We start from the raw sequence: 8,966 nt of genomic DNA, 5'->3' as shown, positions 1-8,966 counted from the left end.
GACCTCTGAGGAACACCTAGGTGCTTCTGACAATGGTGCATAGGAATTGTGCTACTCTGGGGCTCCATCCAGTCCCATATACCATCTCCAGCATCAGGTGCTTCAGAAGAAGATTGGAAACCAGCCTGGCACTAGGCAGCTATGGAATAACCTGCCCACAGAGAAAGGTTTCTTCCCAACTCCCAATAGCTGGAGTCTGTCTTATGCTCTGACGTCTGAGGGTTTATAGTCCTTCCAATATTCTTTTTGTTGTTCTTGCCATTATAACTCTGGGTACGCTTGTTAGGCATATAAATGTCCAGTTCTTTTTTAAACCCTGCTAAGTTCGTGATCTCCATAATATCTTGTGGCAATGAGTTGCCCAGGCTAACTTCACTGTGGGAAAGAGTGGTGTTGGTTAGACAGTAGGTGTCATTCTCCCTGAGTCAGTACTGGGTCAGAAAGGTGACCACACGGCCCAGGACAGTCCCTTTTTTACGCCCAGTCCCTGCCATCCCAACATTTTTTTCGAAAGGAGGCATTTGCTCTTGCTGACTTGATCGGTTGGCGGAGCAAACAGGACAAGTACCCACTTTGGTCAAAGTGGGGTGCAGTGTGGAGGAACATGTGTGGGGCAAGCAGAGATGCCAGGCTCCCCTCCCTGCAGCGGGGGAGGCAGAGCTGGGGAGGGGAGGCAGCATTGCAGCTTTTGGGGGCGGGGAGCAGGATTCCGGGGAGCGGGGGCACAGCCTCCTGACGGCCCCTTCCCAGGGGTCTAGCCACGGGCAACAGTCTTGTGTGGGGAGAGGGGCACTCAGGCAACTGGCTCGGGGGGTCCTGTTTCTCTTTGGGAAATATGGTCACCCACCCCAGTGTGGCATGAAAAGGTTCTGGGTGGCTTGAGGTAATGTCTTGTGGCTGTAAAACCAAGATCTCAGCCCTTTTTGCAGGAGTGAGTAATTATATTCTACCTCCCTAACTTCCCTCTGCTGTTTCATCAGGATATGTTCGTCTCCATTTTCTGCCCTAAAATCTTGTGTAATCTTGCAGATTTCTTAGATCTGGCCCTTAGTTTGCTGATGACAACCATGTTCAAAACCTAGCTGATAGGGCTCTGCCAGGACACCTCTTTCCAACATGGTTGTTGCTAGTCTGATTGTGCCATGGGCCCCAATTCTGCCATGAGCTCTGCGGGCGCAGATCCCCGTGCGCTGGTGAAGCCCCGCCCCAGATAGCGGCGCTCTGTGTAGAGGAAGGGGTCTGCCCACGTAGAGCTCACTGCAGGATGTGGGCCATAGTGTGTATTCCCTAGTGGGTGCAAATCATCATATCAAGCTGTAAGCAGATTCAAACAGCAGCAAACGCAGTGACAAATCACTGTGCTGTTAGGCTTTATGAGGGACCTCAGCCTCGCTTTTGTTTTCATAGATGCAATTAAGTGCGGGTGCAAAGAGCAGCATTTAGACAACCAGTTCCCTGGCTGGCAGGATTAGTTAGCTGTTTAAAGGTTACATTAGGCGATTAGTGCCTGCAAAAATGGATGCTGCTGTTCTAAATCAAGGGATACTGCTAGATCTATCACTCGGGTGTGGGGACAGGGGGAACAAAGAATCCACTGCAAAAAGATAAAAGCTTTCTAGATCAAGACATGATGTTAAGGGGATTGACTAGAAAAGTTCTACCCAGAGGTGAGCTTCAGCCTGCGGGCGCCGTGCTCAACTGACTTAGCATGAGATGGGAATGCAACCGCCTGATACCTGCAGCAGTTCAAAACCTGCCTTCTGAATTACAGTGCAACCGAAGGAAAAGCTGTCAAGTAAATAACACCCCAAGCTGTTGAATTTGAGCCCAGCAGCATCTCAGACCCCACCACAGAGCAGCCTGGCTCAGGCTGCAAGACCTGACTTACTGCTGAGGGGCCACAAAGCTTTTCCGAGCTAGCCCGTGCAATGTCTTCGGGAACGTGACAGCCCTTGCAGAGAAAGAGGAGTTATGCTAATGCTGGTTACATCTATGGATTCTCCAGTTCTCTTCCAGGGTGTCCCAGCCCCGCTGCAGCAATCAATGGCCATGCTGCCTTTGGAGCATTAACCCCAGAAAAATCAGAGGAAGGAAAATCAAAGAAATCCCAATTCTGCACGTCACTTTCAAAGGTTAAGCTCTTGCAGATGAAGCATTCATGCAGAGTCAGCTTCTCTACGGCTGCAGGCGGTATAGGGCCTGACCCAATGGGCTCTGGAAGGTCTCCCACTGACCTCAATGGGCTTTGGACAATCCCCAAACCAAACATAGCAGGACTTCATGGAGCAATTTCAAAAGCGCCCTTCCTTAAGGAGTGCACATGCCGTTAAGGGGAGTGAGAGATCCTCCCCTAAAATTCAGCTCTAGAGAAATGACACGTGGTGTGGAGCTGCTGCTTCAAGGTGAGCGTCATTAGAAATGAAAGAGAGAGGCCAACCTGCTGATTTGCCATAATCATGTCAGCAGCTGCCTGCTCTGCAAATATCGCTGAACCTCGGGGCCATTCCTGTCCACAAGTGACAGTTGCCGAAAAGATGAGTTAAAGGGAGATGAGGAGGCTCTTTGCAAGCCCCAGAGAGGCACAAATTAAACCATTTGGGAATCTCTCTCTGCTCTGTAATGGGCTGAACTAATTTTAGCTTCGGGGTGGCTTACTGCTCATTACGCTGTCAACCCACAGTGCAGGCAACTGCTTCAGGTTCAAGCCATTGAAGCACTGCGCGTTTGAAGCCCATGCTATTCAGGGTCTGTGTGTCATAAAGCACGGTGGAAATGCTGCCATTTGTACATGGTTTCCATTAGAAAGAATCAAGGCTGCTGGTTCCCTGGCTGCGCCTTGCATGAGCATGTGTTTCACGAGTCCCTAAAAGCAGCCTCCATCAGGCATTCTCACCTACCTTGGTACGATCAACCCCAGGGAAGTATCCCATGAGTGATCTCTCAAGGCTTTTGATTGAGGCTTCATAAGATGAAGACTTGCTCAAATCCTGCATCTGCTCTTTGGTTTCATACTGTGTGCCCCGGGATCAAGAGGTGAGTGTTTGAAGCTTAAATGTCTTACCACAGGTTCTGCAGAAATGGAAATCCCACTCACAATTAATACAAAACAATTCAGGGCCTGATCCAAGCCTATGGGAGTCAGTTGGGGTCTTTCACATTGTCTTTGGCTCAGACCCTGAGCAAATAGAGAGAAAAGCAAGATTGACAGCCCTGGAGAGGGAGGGTCTCTCCATCACCACAGAACAGGTACAGACAGCATGGGCACCAGTGCCAGCTTCCCCCAGTGCCCTGCTAATGTGCTTCAACCTTGCCCTTGAAGGACCAGACTCTAGAGGGGAGAATGCTCAGTGGCCTTTAGCTTCCCTATTATACCGCCAAGAAGGGAGCCAGCTGAGTGATAAATTCCAGGCCAGTAGCAATTGGACTGGTACCACCAGCATATTTGGCATAGGCCACCAAGCAGCCTGCAGGTTGTCACAGCTCAGCTGAGCTATTCTGAACCAGGGAGCTAGCTGTGAAGAGCTCCATGCCCCATTAACGAGCTTTTGTGCTGCTGGATTCTCCCTGGAGCTTCCGTAACTTCCTGCTTATCTCTTCCACTGTGTTTGTGTTGCTTTAGTTATCGGGCCCAGGGAATGCAACAGGGGCAGCCGGAGAGAGTGCAACAAAGTTAGACAGCAAGGCAATTTACAAGGTACAAGCAAAACACAGCAGAGATCAAAAATAGCCTTGATCCGCGTGGGAGCTGTGCAAATGCACCAGGCATATAATGGCTCTAGTTGTTTTCAGATCCATGGGATCATTAAGACATTTCTGAGTCACTTGAGTCCATGGCACACAATCCCACAATGATAACTAGGGATGAATGAACTACACAATACACTGAAGAACAAAGGGAAGGAAAATGCTTGATTGTACAAGAGGAAATGAATGGCATGCACTAAATGGCAATCACATCAATCCAAGTGATGGCACTCATAAACTATAATAGTACATGATGTCTTGCTCTGGACTGAATGAAAGTGTTGAAGGGTGTCAGGAGACCTGCACAGTGCTGCATCTACATCGTGCTTTTGCGAACACTTCTCATGGAGAATAGATTGCAACAATAGCATGGAATTGTCTTTGGAATGACACAAAAAGAAAAGGAGTACTTGTGGCACCTTAGAGACTAACAAATTTATTTGAGCAAAAGCTTTCGTGAGCTACAGCTCACTTCAGCGGATGCATGCAGTGGAAAATACAGTGGGGAGATTTTTCTATATATATATATGACAGTGTCCTTTTCTCCAGTACTGGGGTTTCCAAGGCATTGGCTGGCTACACCGCTGGACAGGAAGAGGAGCGCTCCCCACAATGCGCCACTAGGTAGTAAGCCAGCAACAAAGCCCACTAAGTTATCTTCCTTTCCCATTTGTCCCATCTTCTCCATTCCATCTCTACACTAGGGATGAAGTTCCCAAATCCTCAAAAGTGCCTAATTCCCATTGGAATCAATGGGAGTTAGGTATCTAAGTACCTTTGGGGATTTGGGCCAAAGTCCCGGCCCTACTGAAGTCAATGAAGGTTTCGATGTGGATTTCCGTAGAGACTGGATTTTCACCCTAGGACTTCAGTATGAACATTTTCCACAGTTACTATCACTAATTCAGCTCGAGGGCTGGCTGTGAAGGTGAAAAGGCTGGTTTATGATTATTATTTAACACTTATATTGCAGTAATACCTAGAGGCTAACCAGGTCAAGGTCCTAGGCTCCATATAACCACATAGTAATGACAGTCCCTTGGCAGACAAGGCATTTGCTGCCATCTGTGTTTTAGCCACTGTGTTGTCTAGACCTGTCCTGAACAGGGTTTCGATGTCACGGGGTTCGTGCTTAAAATGCAATCAGTCACCTGGATTCCTGTCTGCATTAGCACCTCCCCACGATTGCTACCCTTGGTGGAGCTGCCCCAGGGGGACACTCTATGGAAATAATCCGAGTGCTGATGCAGCCCTGGATTATAAACTCTTCAGGGCAGAGCCAATTTGGGTTTTGTACAGGGCCAAGCACAATCTCTTTGGGGCAGGCAGTGTCTTTTCATTCGATATTTGTTCAGCTCCAAGAACAATAGAGCCCTGAGCCCTCATTTGGGTATCCAAGAGCTACAGTAATACCGATAATAATTGCAGAGCCTTAACAAATAATAAATAAAACAAAGGTAATAAATTTGCTATGAGGATTGGGCGAATGAAGCCATTAATTACACCCTTGTAAGAGTGTGTGGTTGGTATAAGGGACCAGTCCGGCAAACTTTACTCAGGCACATGGTCCTGCCTCACCTGAGAGATCCCCTTGAATCATGTGCCCTGCAAGGCCAAAGGTTGTAGCACAATCCAGGAACCCCATAAAAACACAAGTTGTTACTGTTACCAGATGACCAACTTGTGTTGGGAATGTGTCAGCTACCACAGTTCTGTACCATGGCTGTGCAATCCTATATGGCCAAGATTTTTAAGAGTGGCTACTTGTTGTGGTGGTCTCCATTTTTAGGAGTCCAACTTGAGGCACCCTGATTTTCAGAAGGGTTTTGAAAATCTCAGCTACAGATTTTTGTAGTGTAGACAGGGCCCCTGCGTGAAACAGGGAAATGAGAGTATAAAGAGAAGCATATCCTAGCCGAAATGGAATGTGGAAATAGTGAGTCACGCTTCAGTCTCTTACACAATTGAAGTGGTGCAATCTGGGAGAATTCGGGAGTCTTTTTTGGTTCATTATAGCAGTTGCTCGGATCTGTATGTACAGCCAAGCTTCGTCTGGTGCTGGAAGTGGTGCAAAAGCCTGGGTTAACTAACACACGTCCTGCCTTGTATGTTTCCGAACAGAACTAAATAGTAATAGCTGCAATGTTTGGCATCTAAATCTAGCTGGTGAGCCTCCACCTCCTTTGCTGGATCTGTTATTTATAATCCACATATTCTCTGAGTGGTTTTACCAGATTAGCAGTTTATAAATAATAGGTAGTTCCACGTGGGCATTTAAACAGCACTTTCTACTCAGATATCCCAAAGCACACTACAAACTCCACAGTCAATGGAACTAGAGACATGATGAAGGACTGATCACATGAGCAGGAGACAACTCTAAACTTGTGGCAGGTTTTAGACTCTTTGGATACAAGGCACTATATAAATTACCAGCAAGGATCACAGCAATGTGTCATGCACGACCTTGTGTTACACCTCTGAAACTGTACAAGAGATTAAGGAATGATATATGCACTTTCACATTCTGTGTCAGCTGTGAACTTCTGACTTCTCTCTCATGGCCCATCCACACTTTGAAAATATACCACATTTTGGAACTTGGTTACAAAACAGCCCCTGATTGATTCAAACATTTCAGTCTTTTGGTGTAGACTAGTAAAGTGTCTTCTGGGGTTCAAAAGGGAGTCACCCTAACTTCTTTGGCCTTTTTATTTCCTTTGAAATAACTCAGGGAGACTTTCGGTCTAGTGGTCTTATTAGGACGCAGGCAATCATGAAGTCTACTCCCTGCTCTGATGTTGACACAGCATATCACCTTGGGCAAGTCACTTTAACCAAAAACCAGCTTCGGAAGGGAGCCAGTTTATATCCTCTGCAAAAGTGAAACTAAACCCAAACGCACAAGACTAGCTTGAGGGAGGGGAAGGGACAGGATCTAGCATAGGAGAGGGGAGACTGATGTATTTGCTGAGGAAGTCATAGTAGTTCAATCATCTCATTTCTCCCCAGTACACTAGTACACTTACAAGCCCTGAGCTAGACCTGCGGCCACAGTTCCTTCTCTTGACAGTGATAGAGACAAAAAGAATGAAGAAGAGACCTTTAAAGGGGGAACACATTCTCTTGGTCTCTTTCTCTGTGTGCTCATGAAGCAATCATGATTGTGAGACTGCATATTTTTACACACTCTTAGCTCCCTATGTTTTCCCGTCTATCTTCTCCTATGTCTGGGATCCCCCTTTTTCACCTAACAATGGCTCTCTGCCTGGTTCCTTATCTCGGACCTTGCCAGGGTACCTGCTGAGTGACTCAGCATGATAAGGAGGCAAATGAAAAGGATAAGAGAAGATAGTTCTCTGATTAGTTTGGACTCCCCAGTCTGAAACCAGTGAGACTCGGGAAAGGTGGGAATGTACGCTCAAGGAGAGACAGACAGACCAACAGGAAAGACAGCAGGATCAAGAGGTGCACCACATCATCCTGAAGGACCTACAACAACAAACCCAGATGCTAGAGCACATTAATGAGCAAACACCCAAACCCCTGCACTCTAGCAGCCATTAAGCAATGTTGAGAACGATTCCTTCTGGCCAAGGTCGTACGCTTCCTCCTTGAGACTCCAATCCTTCCAGCAGCAGTGTCCCCAGCCTTCAGTCTGAGTAAGCAATAATGAGAACTGCTCTGAATGCGCCCACTTCCTGCTTTGATGAAGCTGTGCGTGGCCAACTTGCACTTTAGTTCTTTGAAAATGAAGTTTAATAAAAGTCCTAGTTTGTGAAAACCCAGCTTTATTTTCCTTGTCTTATAATACAGAGGGGAAAATCCCCCAAAGCAATAGCCCCCCTTCCCCAAAAGCAATTGATAAACCCATTAGTGTATGTACACTAACACAAAGTAACACACTGGGTAACGCACACCGTCAGAGGACGCTCTGAATTAGGAATATCTTCCTCACTGAGATCTAGCCTTGACATGAAACATCTCCATCGGCCCTTCAAAGGCCATTCCACAGCCATCGTGCACTGGCCCAGGTGATAGTTAAATCTTTCTTTGCTTTTGTCCAGGTTGCCAGTGCATGGCTTCATGAGTCATGGAAGCAAAGGGTAGACTGGGTCACCAAGAATCACAGGTGGCATTGTGACGCCATTAAAGTCAATCAGACAGTCCGGAAAGAGCATCCTTGCTTTCAGCTTTTCAAAAAGTCCTGCGTTCCAGAGCATCGTGGACCTTCCCTGGCCAGCCAACATTAAATGTCAGTAAATCATCCACAGTGACCCACCGATGCTTTTGTAACCAAGGAGAAGTACCCCTTTCTGTTTATGTACTCAGAGGTAAGGCGAGAGGGTGGTCGAATTGGGGACGTGCATCCCATCTATTGCTCCCCACAGTTAGGGAAACTCATCGAATCAAATCCATCTAGTAATTCTTGGAGGTTGCCTGGCATGACAAGTCTGTGCAGCAGGACACACTTCATGGCCTTGAACACCACTGCCCCCACCACAGATTTTCCAGCACCAAACTGGCTGCCCACCAACTGATAGCAATCTGGTGTTACAAACTTCCAGATAGTGATCGGCTCTGTTTCCCTACTGTCAGAGCAGCTCTCCTCTTGGTATCTGTAGGGCTGGGCTGAGCTCAGCACACAGCTCCAGGAATGTGGCCTTCTGCGTCTGAAAGTTCTGCAACCACTTCTGGTGGTCTCAGATTTGTATCACAATCCAGCCTCACCACTTGGCTCGTTGTATGGACCCAGAACTGCTGCTCCGTGTGCCGTCGGTCAGTGAATGCCTGCAGTGAATGCAGCTTCATCCTCCATCTGTATCTTCCACTCATCTTCAGTAACCCTGCTGCTGCTGAATGGCTGGCTGGTACCGTATGCCTTGTCCTGTCCTTGAAATGGACAAGACAGCTGCGTTGATCAGTGCGGCATCCAGATTTCTGCTAGTGAGAAGGACAAACAGCGTGAAAGAGTAGATTATAAAATGGGACAGATCTCTGGAAATTTGTCCCCAGACTTGCACAATTCCCTGGGAGGGGTGATGCTGTCCCACAATACATGGTGACAGCCCCATTCTACACTGCAAAAATTTCCACAAGGTAGCACACCAGACAGCAGCGTGGGGGACACCGGGATCCTACCACAGTGCCACACGTCTTTTGCCGATCCTGCCTGTTTCTGTGAAGACACGCTGTACTGGCAAAGGCAGCCCACTGTGAAT

This window comes from Lepidochelys kempii, chromosome 18 (genome assembly GCF_965140285.1).
Source record: "Lepidochelys kempii isolate rLepKem1 chromosome 18, rLepKem1.hap1, whole genome shotgun sequence".
Taxonomy (NCBI): domain Eukaryota; kingdom Metazoa; phylum Chordata; order Testudines; family Cheloniidae; genus Lepidochelys; species Lepidochelys kempii.
This window is presented reverse-complemented; position numbering follows the sequence as displayed.